The 23,983-nt window shown below is 46.0% G+C and overlaps 1 protein-coding gene across 4 annotated transcripts in view; it reads left to right on the forward strand.

Moving 5' to 3' along the window:
- Positions 1–570: 570 nt before the first annotated feature.
- SMARCD3 (SWI/SNF related, matrix associated, actin dependent regulator of chromatin, subfamily d, member 3) overlaps positions 571–23,983 on the forward strand; it is a 120,308-nt gene continuing 96,895 nt past the window's right edge. The window contains exons 1-3 of one of the 4 annotated variants that reach the window (XM_052810031.1): positions 1,064–1,572; positions 2,559–2,713; positions 4,331–4,524. The gene's annotated coding sequence lies outside the window, so the exon portion shown is untranslated. The other 3 variants (XM_052810047.1, XM_052810024.1, XM_052810040.1) reach the window with 3 other exon arrangements.

Here is a 23,983-nt window from a genome sequence, read left to right on the forward strand (position 1 = left end):
TTGCAGTTGGCAGAGTACAACAGACGCAGTCCAAAACTGGACTGGTTTGGGTCCACCAGTGCCGGTATCCTCATCCTCCCAGGAGTCACTAGCTCCTTACGAGAAGGGTGTGCAAAAGCGCGTGCAACTGCAGGGTAACAACTCTCGGTACAGGCCAGTTTTGAATGTGAAATATCACACACGCTTCAAGGCTTTTCTCCCCCCACGCGCACTCCCCGTACACGGGTCGTTGTTCTTCCCGTCCCCACCGACGCTCTCGCCGAGTCTCGGTAAAGCCTTGCCCCCGCGGCAGCCTCCGCCACCCTCGCTCGGCGCCGGCCGACGCCGCTCTCCGAATACGGCCCCCGAGCTGCGCCGCCGGCCGGGCAGGCGGCAACGCGGCACGCTGCCCCGGCGGCGGCACGCGCCCCGCCGCCAGGTGGGTCCGCGGGGCGGGTGGGCGGGGCAGGCCGCTACCGGCACCGCCGCCGGATGGGCCGGGGCGGCGGGCGGTCGCTACGGCCCGACGACGGCCTGGGCTCTGTGGCGGAGCCCGACCCGCCTGGCGGCCGGGGCCGGACAGAGCGGGGCCGGGGCCGGGGCGGCGATTTAGGGGAGGCGTGACAGTAACGGGGGCTCTGGCGGCGGGTGAGGGGCGCTGTGGCGGCAGGGGGCGGTGGCGAGTGAGGGGGGCTGTGGCGGCGGGAGGGCGCTGCGGTGAGCGAGCGCCGCCGCGTCGGCGGGGCGGGCTTTGCCGGGTGAGGGGCGCTCTGGAGGCGGGGGGCTGTGGCGGCGGGTTGGGGGAGCTGTGATAGTAAGGGTTGCTCTGGCGGCGGGTGAGGGGCGCCGGGGTGGCGCGGGGGGCTCTGGCGGCGAGCCGGAGCGCGGTGGCGGCGGGGGGCGGTGGTGAGTGAGGGGCGCACGGGCGGGTGAGGGGGCTGTGGCGAGCGGGGGGCGCTCTGGCGGCGAGTGAGGCGGCTGTGGCGGCGAGTGAGGGGGCTCTGGCGGGTGAGGGGGCTGTGGCACCGCAGCTCGGTGCTGGCAGGGGGCTGAGGGTCGTGGCGGCGGGACGGACTGCGCCGGCCACGCTGTGGCGGCGGACCTGCAGCTTATCCGACCCTCTCCCGCGGTTGCCGCGGACGCCGCCGGCAGGCGGGTGAGAGCTTTCCAGAGGCGGTAGGGCCGGGGCGGCCCGAGGGGTTGGAAAGGTACGGGCGCCGCCCCCGCCCGTCCACAGGAGGAGCTCCGCGCCGCGCCGCCCCCGCAGGGCTGGGAAGCGGGCGCGGGGACCGCGGCTACGGCGTCCTGCCGTTGTCGAAGCGGCGCTAAAACGCGGGAGGTCGGAGCGCGGTTGGGCCGGAGGAGCGGTCGCTCTCGCACCGGGACCCTCTTCCCCGGCAGCTGGGGCGCTGCGGGCAGCCCGTCCCGGCACCGCGCTGCCGCTCCTGCGCGGGCGGCAGGCGACGCGCACTTTGCAGACGGTCCCTGCGCCGCTGTCTGCAGCGCCGCGCAGGCGCCCCGCGCCCGGCGCTGGGACGGCGGCCCCGGTGCGAGCGGGAGAGCGGCGCGGCGGGGAGGAGCATGGACGGGACGGTGAGCCTCGCCCCGGGTCCCGGCGCCCCCCCCCCCCCTCCCCCGCCACGGGCTTTCGTCCGGCTCGACCCCGCGGCGGCGCCTTGCCGTGGCTCTGCCCCGGACACCTGCGGGAGCTCTGGCTGCGGGACGCCTCCGCCCGGGCACTGCCCCCCGCCAGCGGCACCCCCGGGCCGGGCACGGACCCCGGGCACTGGCGCTGCTCCCGCCCCGGTGCTGCCTGCAGGGCACGTCCGACCGGGAGACTGGCAGGGTCCGGGCAGCAGACCCCGGGCCGCCGGTATGCAGCCCGGTGGTGCCCCCCCCTCCCCCCCGCCGCGGTCCGCTGCTGCCGCACGGCTCCCCCGCGGAGCCGGGGGCTGGAACACCCCGACCGCTGGCGCGCCGGTCTCTCCGTTCTTCCCCTCGGACTCGGCGTTGCGCCGGTGCAGCCGCCCACCTGGCCCCCGCCGGTTGTCCCGGCGCGTGCCCCCGCATCCTTGGGCGAGCTGCGGTGGCTTTGCTGCCTCACAGGGGCCCAGCTGGCTTGGAGAGGCAGGCAGAGAGGGGAAGCCCGATGCTCATTTACCACTCCCAAATGTGGACTGCAGGCCCCCTCGGGAGGCTTTCCCTCAGCAGGGAGTGACTTTTGCCGGGGAAGACAGCAGCACGCTCGTCTGGAATCACCCAGCCCGCCCTGGCGTGGTCCTCTGGAGAGGAGGGTCCTCTTCTTAACACCCTGTCCCTGGAGACACTCCACACCCCAGTGCTGATCTGCGACTAACTGACAGCTGTCTCCAGTGATCCAGGAACAACCAACCTTCATGCAGGAGGCAGCACCTTTTGAGAGAGAGTATTTGACTTGCAGCCACTAAGCTGCCCCTCAGCTCTGTTTTCAGAGGGAGATACTTAGTCCCAGATACTCTCTCAGGACAAACTGATCTGTATCTGTAGGAGACTAATGTTCTGCATGGCCTTCCAGAAGATATTCTTGACTTCCCACACAGGAAACCATCTCACTTTGGTGCCACAAGCTTGCTGCTGGAGATCGCTGATCCCTCCCTCCCTCCTGTTCCCTGGGGCTTGAACTCTCCGCCCTTTCCTCTATCAGCATGGCCTGTGGAGGGACCCTGTGTGCAAGTTGCTGCTGGGAAAGACTGAGGTAGAAATTAAATGGGGGACTGAGGAGAAAGTGAGGTCATTCACCAGTTTGCATGGTCTGGGGGTGCATTTGTGCAGTATCCTTGCCTAGTGCTTTCAGCACTGCCCTTCTTGGAGAGACTGGCTTCATGCTACTGTCCATTCAGGGCAGTGCTGCAGCTTCTGAAAATAACCAGTTCCTTGGTGCTGCCTCAGGAGCAATCAACAACCTACTGTTTACCATGGGGACACCACCATGAGAAAACAGCCCATTCTTCCCTGGCAGAATCCTCTGCCCTCTTGTCTGTGAGGAAGAAACTCCTAGCCTGGCCTTGCCCATAAGGCAGGGTGAGGGTGAGATTCCCAACGCTGTCAGCCTTTGGTTGCCTCCTTTTCCACAGTGCTGCAGTGATACTCCTTTCTGTACCTCATGCACTCTCCTGGCCCAGCCCTTCTCACTTGCATTGCCTCCGTTGCTGTGTTCTGGCTCAGCCACTGCTTTCTCGGACTCTATCCTTCCTTGACTTCAGCTCTATTTTAGCACAGTTCACACCATGATCTTCTTTCTGCCCTTTGTTCTTCCCTTGTTTTGACCCTGCTGGACCTAGAGCCTTGTTACTGTCCCTGATGGAGTTGTCTGCTCTTGTGCTGACCAGCGCTGCCTAGGCTGGCACTGTGATGCTCATATTTCCCTTTCGTGCCTATCCATTCTTTGAGCAGTTGCTTCTAACTGAATGACTAGGTATGCGCTTACACCCGTGAATGCTGTAAGTGCTGGTGTTCACATCTGTTCTGCTGTAATGCTTCATTTCTTCATCAACTACGGTAGAGATCTGTCAGAATAAGCAGTGCTTTGTATACACATGTGCAGCTGGCTTAGCTCTTCCCAAGGAGCAGCTCCCTTTTCCTTCTTACTCTGGCTCATCTGCTCTGGGACCTATCATGAATATGCAGACACTGAAGCTGCCTGACTATACCCTAAATCTGTAGGATCATTAGTTCTCCCAGTCTGCAACACTCTCACCATCCTGCCAGGGCAGCTAACGATGCCTGCTGAAATGCTAGAGTATTCTGATAGCCTTTAAGGATTTGATTTTTTAAGAATGAAAGCAAGCTGACATGGTTAAAGTTCCTGAACTGGCCTGCTTTCCCAAGGGTTACCAGAGGTGTCTGATGGCAGAAACATAACTGAGAACATCTATTTAAGAAGATACCCTTGCTTCTTGGTTAGGCCAGGCAAATTCCAGGGATCCTTTCCAATCTTAACCACCTTATGGTTCTTATTAGAGCATGCCTCAACATGTTGACAGGCTATAGGCAAGTGGTGTACTTTCTTCATGTTTTTTGCAGTCTCCCCAGATACAAGCTGGCTTGAATAGCCTGTAAGGATGGCCTAGTGCCTGGGTAAAAGCACTGTCTTGGCTACATGGACATGCATCTGTGCGCAGTTGTCTGCAGAGAGGTCCCTAATCGCTATGTCAGTTGTATCTTTTCTTTCTTGCTTTTTCCCTCTTTTTTTTTTTTTTTTCCCCCAGTTGTGTTGCTTATGAAGTATCACATGGGTTGGTGCTGTTCTAGGAAATTTTATTTATATTGCATATTACTTCTCTCTCACGCAGTGTGTACTTTCTCTTTTCAGAGCTGGATCCAAATGCATCCTTGGCCTGCTGTCTTAGAGCTGTTCCTGCTTCAGGTCAATGAGAGTTTCTGCTGCTAATTCATCATGACATAATATCTGGTCTCCTGCCCCATTCTGTTGGATAAGTTTCCTGCTTCCTCTTGGTCTATACACATGTGACTCCGGGTGTTCATCAGCTACCTAGTCTGGTACAGGTAGGTTTTAGCCCTTTGAAAAATGACCTGTTCTAGGTTGAAAGAATGTGTCTGTGCTTTGTATTGGGACTAGAAAATGTTTGCCTTTGGACATATGGGTAATGTTATTTTGTGAAATAAATCCTGAACTGCCTGCTTGCTGCTGTTGACCTAAGCTGGTCTGTTTAGTAGCCAACTACTTCTGTGATAGTTTCTGCTAGTGCTGGCAGGGAGGGTGCTGATTAGGCAGAGTAGACTGGCTCAGAGCGAGTAACATTAGAGAATGCTGTTGCTAGGAGCAGGCCTAATAGAGGAAAGAATGAAGAGTAGGAGGAGTAGTAGCAGGTGTTCTTTGTCATAATTCATTACTCCATTAGCTACAAGTAAATGTGATTAGTTCTTGTCAGATGGTTGTTGATTTTTAGGGTTACCATGCTTCTCACAGCAGGTTTAAATTAACATGGTTAGATCTTCCTGGCTGGTAGACTTCTTCAGTACCTGCTGTTGTTGGATACGCATTGATCATCTCCATGATAAGGTACTCAAATCTGCCACTCAGGTCTTTATGTTCTACCATTAGTTCCATTCTTGTTGCTTCCACTGGTGAATATCCACCTGTATCCGTGTATCTTTTCTCCCAGTCAGTGCACAGTATGCCTGTAAGGGACTTTGTTTTTCTCACAACTGGGTGAGTGTCTTTTCACCTTTTACAGCCTGCACAGGTCACTCCTCTGGTAGCGTAAATTGTGTGGTCAAAAAATGCATTCTATTTTGCATTGGAAATAAATAGCCTAGGTTATAACTTTAATTTTAAGACACATTAGGCTTGTTATTGTCATCTGATTTGCCCCTTTAACAACCATGCTGCTTAGCCTGCTGCAGCACAGTTATGAACTGTGCCCAGTGCCTGCTACCTCTGGCTTTTCGATTCTGGCTGAGCTGGGGAAAGTCTGTTACAGAGACATACCGGTACTAGTCTACCAATCATAACTTACTTGAACTTAAGAACTGTGTTGCGCTGAGTCAGACCAAAGTATCCTGTCTCTGACTAGTAATGGATACGTGGAAAAGGAATAGGAAAATGAGGCAAATGCTGAATCATTTTTTTTTCTTCCACATACCTTTTAAGTTTTTGCAGTCATCTAATTATGGAGTCAGCAGTTGGGAGTAAACAATGTTAGAAAATCCCCCAAATGCTTAGGTCTGCTGTTTCAATGTTAAGTTATCTTCATTGGAAGGAGTTGTTCAAGTTTTCTGTGATTGACTTTTCTGTGATGATGTTTTCCGTCACTATTCTGTCCTTTTCTGTTCAGTTGAATGTTCTCTTGGATTCTGAGACTTGGGAGGTCTATAGGACCATTCACTTTGGCATGTTCCTAAAGGTAGTGGGTACCTGGATCCAGCTTGCAGCTGTTGCTGAGTAAGGGTATGTCTTTTAGAAAGGCAGTTTGGTAGTTCTCATTCAGGTTCCAACTGGTATAAGGCTGAGGTAGGGTTGAGAGCTATTTGGCAGAGGGAGAGACCAGACAAAAAGGGGGTGACTGCAGATGCTTGGCAAAAGAAATTGGAAGTAAAGACAATGAGAATAATAACCTGCTAAGCAGGAAATGCTTTTGTAATTTTTTTACTTCTGTTTGCACTTATGGATGGTGTTGGGTTCAAGATGACCACTGAATGCCAGGCAGCAAATGTGGCAAAAGGCTTTTTCTAGTTGACATTTAGGAAAGTTTCTTTTCTTTTCAGTTCTGACACCCCACTCCATTTCTTTCTGTTCCTGTAACTATCACATGCCCTGTTCTCTATGCTGACTAACTTGTTAAGAATCCATTGATGTTAAAGTTAATGCAGAATATACCTGCTAATGTATATTCCTGCAGAGAATCCACAACCCTCGCTGGAATCAGAAGAGCTTATGTATTAAAACTCCTTTAGCTTTTTGATGAAAGGTAAGGTGTTAACTTTAACTTCACTACTCTTAATCACTTGGAGCTTACTCCTCTTCTAGTACAGTATTGCCACAGTGGTTTCCAAACAGAGTGCTTGGGCTAGCACCTGGAATTTGCTAGTTTCCCCTTGAATAGCATTCCAGGAACTTAGCTTTTCTGGAAAGGTGCAGTTGGAGGAACTGAATGGTTCTTAATTCAAAATGTAAAGGATTAAGAGTTCTGGTATTCTACCACGGGAGTTATCCAGGTTTTTCATTTATACAGAAGTGTCCTAAGAGCATAGAAACAAGCAAATAACTACAACTTGCATGCTTTTTCTTCTAGCTCACAAAGTTATTGCTGTGTTCTCCGTAATGCTTGCATAATGTAGACAGTGGCTGGTAGGTCTTGTTCAGGAAATGTTACTCAGAGGTCATGAAGTGAAGTATGTCTGATTTTCGTGAACTGACAGCCTGAGAGGCCCTTGTCAAATGGTTCTGATATTCACTGAGTAAACATGAAGGTAGCAGTGATATGGTCATTCTTGTACCTGGATATATTGATAGCACTGGCACCTCAATGCTGGACAAGGGTCCCATGAATTTTATGGAAAGCTGTTTTGATCTTCTTTCCATTTTTTTAAAAACTCTCTATTCGTTGGTTCCAGTGTTGAGAGACAAACTTCCTGTCCTTTCCTTTATGGCCTTTGATAGTCCAGTAGCCTTTACTATTTTGTACTCTTACCATAGTGTCCTGGTTTTGGTTGGGATAGAGTTAATTTTCTTTCTAGTAGCTGGTATAGTGTATGTTTTGGATTTAGTATGAGAGGAATGTTGATAACACACTGATGTTTTCAGTAGTTGCTAAGTAGTGCTTATACGAAGTCAAGGATTTTTCAGCTTCTCATGCCCAGCCAGCAAGAATGCTGGAGGGGCACAAGGAGTTGGGAGGGGACACAGCCAGGGCAGCTGACCCAAACTGGCCAAAGGGGTATTCCATACCATGTGATGTCATGCCCAGTATATAAACTGGGGGGAGCTGGCCTGCGTGGGGGGGATCGCCACTCAGGAACTAACTGGGCATGAGTTGGCGAGTGGTGAGCAATTGCATTGTGCATCACTTGTTTTGTATATTCCAATCCTTTTATTATTATTGTTGACATTCTATTATTATTATCATTATTAGTTTCTTCCTTTCTGTTCTATTAAACTGTTCTTTTCTCAACCCATGAGTTTTACTTTTTTTTTCCTGCTGATTCTCTCCCCCATCCCACTGGGTGGGGGGGAAATGAGTGAGTGGCTGTGTGGTGCTTAGTTGCTGGCTGAGGTTAAACCATGACACATAATGATGATGTCTATGTTTGTCTAGGGTAGTTGTCCAAAGCTAGGAATAGAAGCATTTCTCTTTGAATATAACCATCACCATGACTTAATTAAAGCCCTTAGCTGGACTGAAGAATTTGCCTGCTCCAAGAATGTCAGTTTCAGAGTCTAATCAACACTGTATCTTTTACTCTTTACCCTGAAATTTGGCACACTTATTCTCTGTCTGTGAATTAATTTTAAAAATAATTTGTTTAAAGGCAGTTCAGCTCCTTTCAAGATCCTAAACTGCAGAGAAGAAAATACAATTTACCAACCATATATTTTTAAATTTATAAGCATAACTATTGCACTGAAGTGGGAAATCGTATAAACTTAACTTTTGATAAGCATGTGGCCTTTGGTTTGCAAATGTGCTTTTGATGATGTGAAAGAAATTGGACTTCATTTGGTGAAATTGCAAGGCCTAACAAGGCATAACATTCAAAATTTATAAATTCCTGATTTTTAAAGATTTAAACCAGTCATTTTCCCCTGGCAAAATATGAATGATTAATGGCAACTGTAGAATTTACAGTTAAAAGGTGATGTCTAGATGGAGAGCAAGAGCTGTGTTTGCAGCTGTTAGGTCAGTGAGGAATGATTTTTAAATGTTGCTTGTAGATAATTTTTTAAAGCTTTCCATTTCCATGGTAGAGAAAGGACATACTGCAAGGTTACTTAAGGTTTTTCATTCTTGTTTTTTCTTCTTTGAGATCATAGGGATAACCATATAGTGACTGAGCTGGCTGGAGGGCTGATCAGACTCTGTGTGGACAGTGGCCAATATGAGTAGTTGCAGGAGAAAGTACAAAGCTCATTTAGTGTGTGGTTCATAGAATCATAGAATGGTTTGGGTTGGAAGGGACCTTCAGAGATCATCTAGTCCTGTTCCAGTGTCTCACCACCCTCATTGTAAAAAATGTCTTCCTTATGTCCAATCTAAACCTACCCTCTTTCAGTTTAAAACCATTGCCCCTTGACCTATCACTACAGGCCTTGGTAAAAAGCCTCTCTCCATCTTCTATAGTGTTGCAGCCTTTAAGTATTGAAAGGCCCTGATAAGGTCTCCCTGGAGCCTTCTCTTCTCCAGGCTGAACAACCCCAACTCTCTCATCTTTGTTCCAGCCTTCTGATAATTTTCATGGCCCTCCTCTGGACCAGTTCCAACAGGTCCATGTCTTGTACTGTGGACCGCAGAGCTGGATCCAGGTGGGGGTCTCAGGGGAGCAGAGTAGAGAGGGAGAATCCCCTCCCTCGACCTGCTGGCCATGCTGCTTGTGATGCAGCTCAGGATGCGGTTGGCTTGCAAGCACACATTACCAGCTCATGTCTAATTTTTCATCTACCAGTATCCCCACGTCCTTCTCTGCAGAGCTGCTCTCAATCCATTCATCCCCCACTCTGCACTGGTACTGGTGATTGCCTTGACCCAGGTGCAGGACCTTGCACTTGGCCTTGTTGAACTTCATGAGGTTCACACGGGCCCACCTCTCAAGCCTGTCAGGGTCCCTCTGGATGGCATCCCTTCCCTCCAGCCTATCAACTGCACCACTCAGTTTGATGTCACCTGCAAACTTGTTGAGGGTGCACTCAATCCCACTATCTATGTCATTAATAAAGATATTGAACAGTACCAGTCCCAATATGGACCCCTGAGAGACGCCACTTGATACTGATCTCCATTTGGACATTGAGCTGGCAGCTATTTAAAGACATTTTTCTTAGAGCACAAGAACTATGGATTCCCATGTTCAATAAATCAGGTGAGGAAGGTGGGAAAGCAGCATAGCTGAGTAAGGACCTCCTTACACAAGGAAGGGAAATGCATAGGCAGTGGAAGAAGGAACATGCATCCTGGAGAGAATATAGGGATACTGCCCAGGAGTGTGGGGATGGGATCAGGAAAGCTAAGGCACAACTGGAGCTAAATTTGGCAAGGGATTTGAAGAATAATAAGAAGGGCTTTTACAGGTATGCTAGTCAGACAAGGAAGACAAAAGAAATTGTACCCCCCAATAAATGAGACAGGCAATCTGGTGGCAATAGACGTGGAGAAGGATGAAGTACTCAACAACTTTTTTCCCTCCTCAGTTTTCACTGGCGATTGCTCTTCCCAAATCTCTCCAGTCCCTGAATCTCAAGGCAGGAACTGAGGGAAAGAAGACCTACCCATCGTAGGAGAAGATCAGGTTCTAGAACATCTGAGGAACCTGAACATACACAAGTCCATGGGACCTGATGAAATGCATGCCAGAGTCCTGAGGGAACTGGCTGATGGTGAATCCTATCTCTCCCCAGTAATCTGTATTCATCAAAGAACAGCCCGTGATCATAGAAGCCAAAGCCCTGGTGTCAACACCAGCCATGAAGCCAGGTGTTGATCTGCATGATCATGGTTGTTTACAGATTAATGGATCTTATGGCTAAAGAAGACTTTTGGATCACCTGACACCTGTATTTTACTGAGCACTAGTGGACTTTCATTCGTCCTTACTGTGAGCCTTATACGTACCAGAAAGACAAGCTGCAGTTTGTTTAGCTGTTGTAAATTAAAAATGGAATATGTGGCTGTAGAGCCTCTATCAGTTAAGAACTTAGATAAATATCTGTTAAGAAGGGGTTTCGCAGGTCAATACTGATGAGGGGCAAGAAAGGATTTTAAGATCTTCTAATGGCCATGCTAGCCCCTCTACTTTGATTCTGTGGATACCTTGTTTGTGAAGGCTAGACTATCCTGAAGGCAAGGGGTGAAGGTTTTAACAGTGTCAGCTGTGCTTATGTAGGAGAGAGTGTCATTGTAACTGTTAGGAGAGTGATCCCTGCCCCGTGCTCTGAACTGACATGCGCTGTGTGGTAATGATTTGTGGTACAGTTTGTCTCGTGTCAGCTTTCGTCCACCGGCTCTTGTTCTGTATTTTTTTCTACCTAATTTAAAAGCTTTTTATCACTTGAGATTTTTTGAATGTTTGTACTTACATTGAATATACTTAAACATCATCATCACCACGTTCATCTCTCAACTTTATGTTTAGTTTATTAAACATGTTGCATTATTTAAATCTTTCACGGACAACGTTTTTCAGACTTCTGGATTGTACTTGGCGCTACTTTATTCAGTATTCCAACATGGACTTCTCTAGTGATTGAAGTATATAGAGAAAATCATCCTACTATCTTTGCTTCCTCCTCTTCATAAATCCAAGGGTTCCTTTGGCTTTCTTTGCCACAGTGTGGCACAGGTAATTCAGTTTGAGTTGTTTTCCCACTGTGGTCCCTACTTCCTTTTCAGGTTTTCCACTTTTCAAGAGATGATCTCCTGCTTTAGGGGGATGTTTTCCATTCTTTGTTCTTAGATCGTTCCTTGCCTTTAAACACACACTTTGAATGGATCCATCTTAATAAGATGGCTTGATTCAACAGTTCTGTCCTGCACTCCAGTTCATTAGAGGTGACTTTGTATTAATTTCCATATGCTGAATGACACTGTTGAATGTTGTCTGATTAGTTACTAACCCTCTCTGTGAAGGTACCTTCACTTTTAACTACATTTACTGTTTAATTTGTGCCAGCAAATTGGGGACATCATTGGTATTTCATAGTGGTTATTTGTAATCAGAAAAAAATAGTCTAATAATACCCAGTCATCTCTCTAGAATGGTCTTTCAAATACCTCATGATTAATGCTAGGCAATAAGCTGCCCCTCACAGAAGGATCCTGTTAGTTCCCAGCAGAGCCTGGCTTTGTTCTGTGGGCTTTGTTCTTTACAAACTTTCTCATTGTTCTCTTAATACTTAACATTGCAGCTCTGGATATTCTTGTATGAATGAAAGTGTCTAGTCCAAGGGTATCTGTATATGGTTTGTAAGTAATTCTGGTGCCATTTTTGTGCTTGGTAGTCCAGATGTATCTTTGGAAGGAAGGAAACCAGTGGGGACTGCCAAGAATGCCATTACTAGGTCTCCCTGGGATCCAGTGGTATACTTAGACCAGCTAGGGCCCAAGATAGTGTGATGGAACATGTGAGACATCTGCTGTCATAACTTTTCTGTGGACTATCTGGTACTTCTCCTCTCTGCCATCCTCTGAAGTATATGGTGGTATGTGTCTTGTGGCCATTTGACATGTCAAAATTTTGCTCTGTGGCTCTCAAGGTCAGGAAAACTGGATGCTCCTTACCTAGCTGACCCCTTTCTACATCTTCAACGTCTCTTGGCAAGTCCTATGCAAGTTAGTGCGCCAGGCTAACTATTATGCATGAAAAAGCTTTTGATTTTGAGTTTGTTGCCCTCTGTTTTTGTTGGTGGTCCTCTAGTTCTTCTGTTACAAGATAACGTGCTCCTAGTTTTGTCTCAGTGCTAGTCTTAATTCTGTACATTTTCCCCCTCCCCTGCAATATAAACAAGCACTCTTTTTCAGTTCCTCTTCATAAGATAATTATTTTGTACCTAGTCTTTCCATATCTGTATCTTTATTAATTCTGCTGTATACTTTTTAGAGATGTGACCAGCACTGGCTCTAGTATGATAAAAGCAAGAGGGAACTACTGACTGATACTGTGTACTGTAGTATCTTCCGTCAGTCTCTTCATAACGCCTTCAAATTTTATTTCCTGAGTACATGCTTCTGTCAAGTGCTGCAGCCATCCTCATCTGTTAGTATATTTAACACTGTAAATTGCATATGAAGTTGTAATTAGTGGAGTCCTGTCTTTTGTTCAGAGGATTGGTGTCTAAGCATGCCATTGCAGATGAGTCAGCATGTCTTCTGTAGAGGCAAATGGTGCAAATGGTTATGTTCCTATTCTATTATCTGTTGTGCCCCTATTTTATTAGAATTCTTTGACGGCTCATGTGAATAAGAGTGGGCCTATCTGCGTATTGTACTTACGTGTTTTGAAAATGCTCTCAGCAAGGTTTCTAAAGAATGTAAAAGCTAGTAAGGGAAGTATATAGTCAATAAGGAAAATTCCTCATAAGCAGTAAGGAAAAGTAGGAAATCACAGAATCACAGAATGGTTGAGCTGGAAGGAACCTCTGGAGGTCATCTTGTCCAAGTCCCCTGCTCAAGCAGAGCTGGTTGCCTAGGACCTTGTCCAGACAGCCTTTGAATATCTCCAAGGTGGGAGACACTACAACCTGTCTGGGCAACCTGTTCTAGTGCTCAGTCACTCTCACTGTAAAAGAGTGTTTGCTGATGTGCCAAAGGAACCTCCTGTGTTTCAGTTTGTGCCCATTGCCTCTAGTCCTGTCACTGGGTACCACTGAAAAGAGCCTGGCTCCATCCTCTTTGCACTCTCCCTTCAGGTATTTACATATATTAATAAGATCTCCTCTGAGTCTTCTCCAGGCTAAACAGTCCCAGCACTCTTGGCCTTTCCTCATAGGAGAGATGCTCCAGTCCCTTCATCATCTTTGTGGCCCTTCATTGGACTCTCCAGTATGTCCATGTCTCTCTTGTACTGGACAAGCGCAGCACTGGACACAGTACTCTAGCTGTGGCCTTACCAGTGGTGAGCAGAGGGAAGGATCACCTCCCTTGACCTGGGGTCCAATACTTTGCTCATGCAGCCCAGGATACCACGTGCCCTCTTTTGCAGCAAGGGCACACTGCTGGCTTGTGTTCAACTTGGTGTCCACTGGGACCCTCATGTCCTTTTGTGACAAGCTGCTTTCCAGTTGGATGGCTCCCAGCATATATTGGTGCCTGGGCTTGTTCCTCTACAGGTGCAGGACTTTGCATGTCCCTTTGTTGAACTTCATGAGGAAATGTAAGGGTATGTGGAAGGTGAGAGTACACCTCTTCATTAAGTTTGTGCAGTCAAGGACGTTTTCAGTGCAAAGGGGATAATAAGTAAATGGGGGAAGTGCTAAAGAAAAACACAGAGACACACAAACCTGCTAGTCAAGGGATAATGGAGACAAAGACCAAAAGTATACTTTCACTAATTGACGAGCCATTAAGAAACTACAGGCATAGCTTTGGAGAGGACTAACCTGAACTAGTGGAATCCCTTGGCCCCTGGAGCTGCTGGAGGTGGTGGCTGCAGAAGGATGAAAAAATGTTCAGTTTCTGTAATGGAAGGAGTGTGCCTTTTTGGTTCCCCATTGGTGTTCAGTGTATGATGAATGATTTCTAAAGAGATAAATAATGAAGCAACAAAATTAGCTGATAATGTAACAGTATTCAGTGCAGTAGAACCTAAACCTGTCTCTTAAGATTGGGGAAGGGTGTTTCAAAACTGGATGATAATATGGCCCAATAAATTTAAGGTTGATGAATTCATATGTAAAGTGTGTAGAGAAAATAAGCCTACCAATGTAGCCACATTGTTGTCAAAATTATCTCTTTTGGCTCAGGAAAGAAATCTTAGCATCTTTATAGATAGTTCTCTGCAAACCTAAGCTTAACAGTAGCAATTAAAATGGAAAATTCGATGTTAGATATTATGGGAAAAGAATTAACAAAACTGAAGTTACTGTTATAATATTGTATAAATCCATGGTTTGCATGTGTCTTCAAGAGTGAATGCAGTTCTAGATCCCTTAAGATGCAGTGACTAGTAGAACAGAAGAAATCTAGAGAAAGTGATACGTATAGTGAGAGGTGGAGAGATTTCCATCAGAGGAGGTACGTGAGAATTCTTTAGAAAAATGATAGATGAAGATAACTGTGCTAGAGATCATCAGTCATCACGGAAGAAAGGCAAGTTACTATTTATAGAACATATGAACTTGTAATGAAATTATCAGGCAACAGGCTTAAAACAAACACAAATGGTGTTTGTTTGTTTGTTTGTTTGTTTTTTTAGCTCATGCCAAATTAGATTGTAGCATTTATTACTAAAGGATATTTCAGCTGTCTACAGTAGGTATGGGTTCAAACACAGGTATTAGACAACTCTACTGCTGGCTATTAAACATGGTAGTCCAGGCTCAGGATGTTAGTAAACCATGGCTGTTGGAAACAGGAAGGTCATACAAGGGGAATATGTATGTCTTGTTTTTTGCAATAAGAGTGTTGTGGCTATGATGGTCTACCTGTATAGGAAAAAAGTTTTAATGTACAGGAGTATGTTTATTAGAATACTTGATATAGTTGTAAAAAAAAAAAAATCACAAGATTTGCTTTTTTAAATTTTATTTCTTAGAGTCTTTATTTGAGCATCTGGTACTAACTGTTGGCTAAGTGGACCTTTGGTCTGAGATCTGATGGTGTCAGAAATGTGAATTTTTCCACAGTCTTTGTTAAAAGTCTGAGGATAGTAAATGATAAAGGCTTCTTTTATTCTAGATGTCCGTCATTGCTGTTAAACAACTTTAAAGGAAAAAAAAAATATAGTGGTTAAATAGTTTAGCTGAAACTCCCTTCCCCATCTTTGACTTTGTTGTTTCTTTCGTGTATTAGCCATCTGAACTATATAGGCTTCCCATACCTATACAAGTCTTTTGTACTGATTTAAAATGGAATATAAAAATACTTTCTTTAGTGTACTTTGGATGGGAAGAGGAGTGAAGATAGGAGAACTTTTTTTGGAAATCAATTTTCACCAAAAGGAAGTAAAACTTCATGAGCCCAATTATGTTTTTCTTAGTCAGTCATGTAGCAGGTATTCTGCATGGTGTGGATAGATGGGGTCCCTGGAAGCAGGTGGTGAGTTTAGGGTTTTCTTTGAGTTTCATGCAAGGATGAAGGTGCCTTGGAGAGAAGCAAAACACAGATGTCTTGGATTATACCATCCAGTAGGCCTGGGTGATAAAGGATGGGAGAGTTCCCATTCTGGATTTACAGAATTGAGAGTAAAGCTTAATAGGAGAGTTATGCTGCTGTGTGGTGAGTGTTGTGCATAGCTGAGTCCCTTCACTTTTAATTTGAAAAACAGACCTAGCAAGTACCAAACAAAAACACTACTTAAAAGAGAAAATTAAAAGGAAACCCTCTGAAATCTACTCGACAATTCAGATGAAAAGAATGGGAAATTCTCCAATATTTTAGCAAGTATCTATCTGCACTTAATGCTACTCTGATGGCTTACTTGCTGTTTAGATTGCACTGTCGCATATGACTCTCCTTGTCTTTTGTTTCCTCTGCTTTGTCTCCTTGAACTGCTCTGTGGAGGCCTATTCTGCACATCACATTTGGACTCGCCTGTGCTCTGTTTCTACTGCACGGAATGTTGTTTCTGTGCACCACTGCTTCCTGCCATAGCTGAGAGCTAAATACTTCTTTGCATCAGTATAGTAAAGACATCTGAGCGTGTGTTGGAGGACTCAGCTTAAGGAAGAGTCAAAAGGCAGAGGAGCAGTGGTAGGCTAGGAAGCAGTGCCTTGAAAATGGTAGGAAAATAAGGAAAATAATAAATGATAGAGAAAGGGGTAGAGAGCTCTGGTAAATGACCAGAGTTCTGGAGGTGGGCTTGGGGGTTGTTTTGAGATGAAATGCAAAGTAGGAAATGAAAAACAGCCAGCTGCAGGGTATGTAAAAAGTGTTGGGGAAAAGGGCTGTAAATACGGAGAGCTTTCTTTATCCAGGACAACTTAACCTCTTTTGCCCACCTGCCAGCTACTCATGCTCCTGTTGGAAAAAAAAAAAGTAGGAAAAGGAAATGGTGGGAAGTAGTTTCAGTTTGTTTGGGGAGAACTTTTTGGCTTCAGGAATCGGTGCTGTATGTGATGGTTGGGTCGGAGGAACCTGACTTGACCTGAGAACTTGGCTTTTGGAGATCCTCACTTTTTTTTATTGTCATGGTACAAGAACTTGCAATTGTGGAGAGAAATATTGTTATGCAAATTAGAACACACTGTCATGGTACCAGAACTTGCAATTGTGGAGAGAAATACTGTTATGCAAATTAGAACACACATTAATATTATACATTGTCTTTACAAAAGACATTTAATCCCTCAATAAAAGTATTACAAGTTAAGGTGGGTAATAATCTTACCGTTATGGTTATATTATGAAGTACTTGCTTATTTTCTCTGTAAGTGCTTCAGGTCACTTCTTATTTACAAACTTTCAGTCTAGTTCCTTCAAGCACCTGTAGGTTATTGCCAAATTTTCCCAACTTTCCAGGTATGAATAGAATGGATGGCGATTCTCCAGCAAAATTAGCAGCAGCTACTTGGTTGTGCTGACATAGCTAGGCCTTGAGCAGCATGCTTACGAAGGGACCATGCCTGGACTGCTTCCATCTCTTACTTCTTTCTCCTGCTCAGCCAAACATCCTCAGTGGCTCCTTATTTGAATCATAGAATCATTTAGGTGGAAAAGACCTTCAAGATCATCCGAGTCCAACCATCATCCATGCCCACTAAACCATGTTCTGGAGTGCCTTGTCTACGTGCTTTTTGAATACCTCCAGGGATGGTGACTCAACCGCTTCCCTGGGCAGCCTATTTCAATGTCTGACAACCCTCTCAGTAAAGAAATTTTTCCTAATATCCAACCTAAATCTCCCTTGCCGCAACTTGAGGCCATTTCCTCTCGTCCTATCTCCAGCCACCTGACAGAAGAGACCAACACCCACCTCACTACAGCCCCCCTTCACATAGTTGTAGAGAGCGATAAGGTCTCCCCTCAGCCTCCTTTTCTCCAGACTAAACAGCCCCAGTTCCCTCAGCCGCTCCTCATCAGACTTGTGCTCCAGACCCCTCACCAGCTTCGTTGCCCTTCTCTGGACATGCTCCAGCACCTCAATGTCTTTCCTGTAGTGAGGGGCCCAAAACTGAACACGGTACTTGAGGTGCGGCCTCACCAGTGCCGAGTACAGGGCGACAATCACTTCCCTAGTCCTGTTGGCCACACTATTTCTGATACAGGCCAGGATGTCATCAGCCTTCTTGGCCACCTGGGCACACTGCTGGCTCATATTCAGCCGGCTGTCAACCAACACCCCCAGGTGATTTTCTGCTGGGCAGCTTTCCAGCCACTCTTCCCCAAGCCTGTAGCGCTGCATGGGGTTGTTGTGACCGAAGTGCAGGACCCAGCACTCGGCCTTGTTGAACCTCATACAGTTGGCCTTGGCCCATTGATCCGGCCTGTCCAGATCCCTCTGTAGAGCCTCCCTACCCTCAAGCAGATCAGCCCTCCCTCCCAGCTTGGTGTTGTCTCCAAACTTGCTGAGGGTGCACTCAATCCCCTCATCCAGATCATTGATAAAGATATTAAACAGAACTGGGCCCAACACCCAGCCCTGGGGAACACCACTTGTGACCCGCTGCCAACTGGATTTCACCCCATTCACCACAACCCTCTGGGCTCGTCCAGCCAGACAGTTTTTCACCCAGGAAAGAGTACACTTGTCCAAGCCATGAGATGCCAGCTTCTCAAGGAGTATGCCATGAGAGACAGTGTCAAAGGCCTTGCTGAAGTCAAGGTAGACAACATCCACAGCCTTTCCCTCATCCGCCAGGCGGGTCACCTGGTCATAAAAGGAGATCAGGTTGGTCAAGCAGGACCTGCCTTTTGTAAACCCACGCTGACCGGGCCCGATCCCCTGCTCGTCCCGGACTTGCCATGGGAGTTCTCTCAAGACAAACTGTTCCATAATCTTCCCCGGTACCGAGGTCAGGCTGACAGGCCCGTAGTTCCCCGGATCCTCCCTCCGACCCTTCTTGTAAATGGGCGTCACACTGGCAACCCTCCAGTCCTCTGGGACCTCCCCCGTTGACCAGGATCGTCGATAGATGATGGAGAGTGGCTTGGCAAGGACCTCCGCCAGTTCCCTCAGTACTCTTGGATGGATCCCATCTGGGCCCATAGATTCGTGAGTGTCCAGATGGCGTAGTAGGCCACGAACTATTTCCTCCTGGATTAAGGGGGGGTATATTCTGCTCTTCATCCTCACCTTCCAGCTCAGGAGGCAGAGTACCCTGAGGGTAACTGGTCTCCCTATTAAAGACTGAGGCAAAGAAGGCATTAAGTACCTCAGCCTTTTCCTCATCTCTGGTGGCAACGTTCCCTTCTGTATCCATTAAAGGATAGATATTCTCCTTGGGATTCTTTTTACTGTTAACATATTTGTAAAAACATTTTTTGTTGTCCCTTACGACAGCGGTCAGATTTAGTTCTAGCTGAGGTTTTGCGTTTCTAATTTCCTCTCTGTATGACCTAACAAGATCCTTGTACTCCTCCCATGTTGTCTGCCCTTTCTTCCAGAATGCTGAGCCTGTGTGGACAAGACTCGTGTGGACATGTCTTCCCTGAGTGGCTGTTGCTGCCCCAGTTTCTCTATTGCGTTCGGCCATTCGGCAGGGGAATAGCTCCTAGGAAGCTCTTGCATGGTACATGGCAGAGGCCATATGAGAGTGACTGTATTATCCTCTCACCGCATCACATAGCTTTGGTACCATCTAATACAACTTGTCTCTTAACTTTATGTCCTGCAACTGTTTTTCCTTCTCCTTAGTCACTGACAGTGCTGTCATCGATTTTTTTTTTTTTTTTTTTTTTTTTGCCTTGCCAGATCTGTGCTCCATCTTAACTTCTTTCTTGTACCATTAACTTCCTTGCACCTTCTTATTGGGCCTCCTACCTCACTTTCTAGTAAATGCCTTCTATACATCTTTGATTCCTTCCTTGATCCCTTTTCCTTATCTGGTCTTACTGTGCTTTTCTCCCCATCTTCGTGTTTTGTACTGACTATTTTTTCTAAAGGTTCTGTTGCTATTTCCTTCCTCCTATTTTACCCCTTATATCTGTGTTTTGGCTTTGTTCTTCATGGCTGTTTCAGGGTACCAGTATGGCCTTGCTGCTGCAGTAGTGTGCATCAGCTGCTTGTACCAGGTTGTCCCTGGCTCACGCACCCACTTTAGCTCTTGCTTTGCGTGGACAGTTTATGTGCATTGTTTCTTCCATGTTTCTGAAGACCTTTTTAGGTTTCTTGCTTCCCAAGAGTGTACCTCCCATGCAACTAGTGGTCTGCCTTCTCTTTCAGGCTCTCTGAATGCACATTCATTTATATACAGTTTTTTGTTCCCAGTTCACCAAATGACTTGGATAAGAGTATAAATGACTTGTCCTGTCTCCTTGTGACTAATGCAAGCTTAATTAGTATTCATTTCCATTTCATACTTTCTCCTGAATCACTGACAAATATATTACATGATGTTAAGCAGACAACAGGTCCTATCATAGAATCATAGAATGGTTTGGGTTGGAAGGGACCTTAAAGATCATCTCGTTCCAAGCCCCCTGCCATGGGTAGCGACACCTTCCACTAGACCAGGTTGCTCAAAGCCCCATCCAGCCTGGCCTTGAACACTTCCAGGGAGAGGCCATCCACAACTTCTCTGGGCAACCTGTTCCAGTGTCTCACCACCCTCACAGTAAAGAACTTCTTCCTAATACCTACTCTAAATCTACCCTCTTTCAGTTTAAAACCATTACCCCTCGTCCTATCACTACACTCCCTGATAAAGAGTCACTCCCCATCTTTCCTATAGGCCCCCTTTAAGTACTGGAAGGCTGCTGTAAGGTCTCCCCGGGGCCTTCTCTTCTCCAGGCTGAACAACCCCAACTCTCTCAGCCTATACTCATAGGGGAGGTGCTCCAGCCCCTTGATCATCTTCATGGCCTCCTCTGGACCCACTTGAGCAGGTCCATGTCTTTCTTATGTTAGGGGCCCCAGAGCTGAACACAGTACTCAGGTGGGATCTCATGAGAGTGGAGTAGAGGGGCAGAATCCCCTCCCTCGACCTGCTGGTCATGCTCCTCTTGATGCAGCCCAGGATATGGTTGGCTTGCTGGGCTGCACATGCACATTGCTGGCTCATACTCAGTGTTTCATCCACTAATACCCCCAAGTCCTTCTCTGCAGGGCTGCTCTAAATCCACTCATCATCCAGCCTCTGTTTGTACTTGGGATTGTCCTGACCCAGGTGCAGGACCTTGCACTTGGCCTTGTTGAACTTCATGAGGTTCACACAGGCCCACCTCTCAAGCCTGTCAAGGTCCCTCTGGATGGCATCCCTTCCCTCCAGCGTGTCGACCGCACCACACAGCTTGGTGGTTGTTGGCAAACTTGCTGAGGGTGTACTCAATCCCAATGTCCATTTTGCTGACAAAGATGTTAAACAGCGCCGGTCCCAATACTGACCCCTGAGGCATGCCAGTTGTCACTAGTCTCCACTTGGACATCGACCTGTTGACTGCAACTCTTTGAGTGCGACCATCCAGCCAATTCCTTATCCACTGAGTGGTCCGTTTGTCAAATCCATGTCTCTCCAATTTAGAGGCAAGGATGTTGTGCACGCAGTGTCAGATGCTTTGCACAAGTCCAGGAAGACGACGGCTGTTGCTTTTCCCTTATCCACCCGTGCAGTAACCCTGTCATAGGAGGCCACCAGATTTGTCGCACATGATTTGCCCTTAGTGAAGCCATGCTGACTGTCACCACTCATCTCCTTATTTTCCATGTGCCCTAGCACAGTTTCCAGGAGGATCCACTCCATGATCTTGCCAGGCACAGAGGTGAGACTGACTGGCCTGTAGTTCCCCAGGTCTTCCTTCTTTCCCTTTCTGAAAATGGGGGTTATGTTTCCCCTTTTCCACGCAGTGGGAACTTCCCCAGACTGCTGTGACTTCTCAAATATGATGGATAGTGGCTTAGCCACTTCATCCGCCAGTTCCCTCAGGACCCACCAATGCATCTCATCAGGTCCCATGGACTTGTGCACCTTCAGATTCCTTAGATGGTGTCGAAACTGATTTTCTCCTACAGTGGGCAGTTCTTTGTTCTCCCAGTCCCTGCCTTTGCCTTCTGTGACTTGGGCGGTGTGGCTGGAGCACTTGCCAGTAAAGACTGAGGCAAAAAAATCATTGACTGCCTCAGCCTTCTCCATGTCCCAGGACATGATCTGATGATGATTCTTTGTTTAGCTGTTATTATTTAGGATTTACTCTCTTTTGACATATATGAAGTATGTGCTGTATTGATTTTTGTGGAGTGTTGAGTATTTTATTAAAAGTGTTACGGGCTACAGCAGATATCTCAACAGTGTATGCGTGAGCCAGAATTTAAGGGCTTTTCTTAACCTGACCAGCATTTAAACTGTTGAAATCCTGTGACTGTCCCCTGGGCTTTCTTGATCTTTTTTTCTCCAAAACCCACTTTTCCTGAAGGGCCAGCACTGAGCCAGCAATATGTGGCAATCTTGCTTTTATTCTTTTACTGATAATACTGCACTAATATAAATGAGTTTGTTTCAAACGCCTACAAACAGAGCTATTTACAAGTGAATTTTATTGTGAATTTTCTTCACCTTTCCTGCTTCCCGTTTGTAAAAATATTTCCAACTGCTCTGCTTCTTTCTTATCTTTGAAAACATTTAAGTCATGGTTTGACATAAACAGAATTCACCGATAAAGCTTATTTAAGAAGTTCCCACTTGCCTTGGCTGCTTATTCCTGCTTCTTGTGGTCGTTTGTTTCTCCCCTGCACTGTTTTGCTGTAGCAACTTCTGGGACCTGTAAATGAGGTTAATACCGGTTCTTAACCTGAACAGTATTCTCTTGTCACAGTATTCCTCTGTCATTTCTAACTTGTGAAGAAATTCTTGAAACATGAGGAGAACAAGGACCGTGGCCCAGCTAAAGACAATGAGATAGTAGTGTTTAGCTGATGCTGCTCTGAGCATAATCATTGTTCTTGGAGTTTGCTCAGCAGTTTTTTATCACAGCAACTAATTGAAGAGTAGCAGTTTACAAATACCAGTCACTTTGCAACTGCACATCTCAGTACTTCCTAAATAGTTAGGTTATTCAAAATGCTTTTGCTATGCTATTCTGTGATTTCTTGGTTTAAATTCTGGCACCCTGCATTACAAGTGCATAAAGAAGATGTGGTTTATTTGATTCACTGTACACGTCTGCAGCTGAACTAGTTGTCATAGGTTCCTTTTACAGTGAGTAGAGGGTTTGACTCACCACACTGTAATATAAAGACCTAAATAGATCATACTGTAATCTCCTGAAATGCCCCTGAAAGTGCCTGTTTCTCTCCATTGACTGTCAAGGGTGGGCAGCTCATAAATATTGCACACACCTGCACTGGGTTGAGATGAAGTCTACCAAATGTCTGTTGTTACCAACTGGCTAGGTTAGAGCCTCAGGTCTAACCTCAGTTAAACAAACATACTCACATGGTCAATGGTTTATGGAAGGCTGAATGAACAAATTGACAATTTTTATAAATATGAAAATATTCTTATGAAAATATATCAGCTTAGTTTGATAAGATATGTTTTCCATAAAACCATTTTGATTAGTGTTAACTGTAAAACATTCTTTAGTAGTACTCGTATTTCCTGAGTACTATGGCAGACTTACTGGTCTATAATCAGTCATGCCATCCAGTTCACTATTCTTAATTATCTGATACAGCATTAACTTTCTTTCATTCTTCTTTAGTGTTTCAAGATTTCTTAAGTCAACAATAATGGTCTACGGAATGCGCAAGTTATTTCTTGTAAAGCTGTTGAATGGCAGTATCCAGCTAATAATTTTAAATCATCTAACTTGAGCACCCTTGTGTAGGAATAGTTGTAGTAATAAGCATTTTGTTATTTTGTCACCAATATAAACTGAGAGCATCTCCTCTGACTTCTTTCTAAATACTTAACAGAATGCTCATTGTCAACAATTTTGTAAATTCTCTTGATAGTGCATCAAACTAATTATTTCTAGGAGGACACTTTTTTGTTACTGAAATACTAAAAAATCTTGTTGTATTGTTTTTGACTTTGTATCATCGTGGATTTTTGAGTCAGTTATAACATTCAATGAGAGAACTTAACATAGTAGAGACTGCAATGTAAAAGTTGTCAGTATCACTTGTACAATTTATTTTATTGCCTCTTTTTTTTTTATTCTATTGTTAGTCTCTCATCTAAAGGAGAATCTTTTTAATAATGTTGTTATTGTTTGGGATTATGTTTTTTTGAGTTTCCAATAAAGCGCTCTTAACTGAGGAGCTCCCCCATATTGCTCTCATTTTCTTAAACATAAGTATCAGAAATTCAGATGTTTTAGTACTTACTGTTCAGTATTTTCTGCCTGGAGCAATTTGCTCTTTAAGAAAGTACATATGTATTTTTGTGATGATTGTTCATATTTTTAAGATACATGTGTGCATGAAAGGCATGTTACTTCATGTCAGTGACAGAGTGTATGCACAAGTACTACAATTTATA

Source organism: Harpia harpyja, chromosome 1 (genome assembly GCF_026419915.1).
Source record: "Harpia harpyja isolate bHarHar1 chromosome 1, bHarHar1 primary haplotype, whole genome shotgun sequence".
Classification (NCBI taxonomy): domain Eukaryota; kingdom Metazoa; phylum Chordata; class Aves; order Accipitriformes; family Accipitridae; genus Harpia; species Harpia harpyja.